Source organism: Juglans regia, unplaced genomic scaffold (genome assembly GCF_001411555.2).
Source record: "Juglans regia cultivar Chandler unplaced genomic scaffold, Walnut 2.0 Scaffold_1331, whole genome shotgun sequence".
Lineage (NCBI taxonomy): Eukaryota > Viridiplantae > Streptophyta > Magnoliopsida > Fagales > Juglandaceae > Juglans > Juglans regia.
Window position 1 is genome coordinate 1 of NW_023343744.1, and position 291 is coordinate 291.

The 291-nt window shown below is 48.5% G+C and overlaps 1 non-coding gene across 1 annotated transcript; it reads right to left on the reverse strand.

Moving 5' to 3' along the window:
* Window positions 1-108: 108 nt before the first annotated feature.
* LOC118345067 lies at window positions 109-227 on the reverse strand. The gene has a single exon (XR_004798743.1). It is a non-coding gene; the product is annotated as a 5S ribosomal RNA (ribosomal RNA).
* Window positions 228-291: the final 64 nt, after the last annotated feature.

Here is a 291-nt window from a genome sequence, read left to right on the forward strand (position 1 = left end):
ATCCAAACCCATCGCTACGCGATGGGCAGGGCGCGATTTTCCTAAAAATCCACTCCCGAGTGGTCCTTCTTGTCAATTTATCTCGCAAGGCGGAAAAAATAAAACCGAGGGGTGCAACACGAGGACTTCCCCGGAGGTCACCCATCCTAGTACTACTCTCGCCTAAGCACGCTTAGCTGCGGAGTTCTGATGGGATCCGGTGCATTAGTACTGGTATGATCGCACCCAACAAACTAATTATTTTAAATTCATATAATCCTTCAGCGAAATACTAGCGTCCTTCCGATCCCA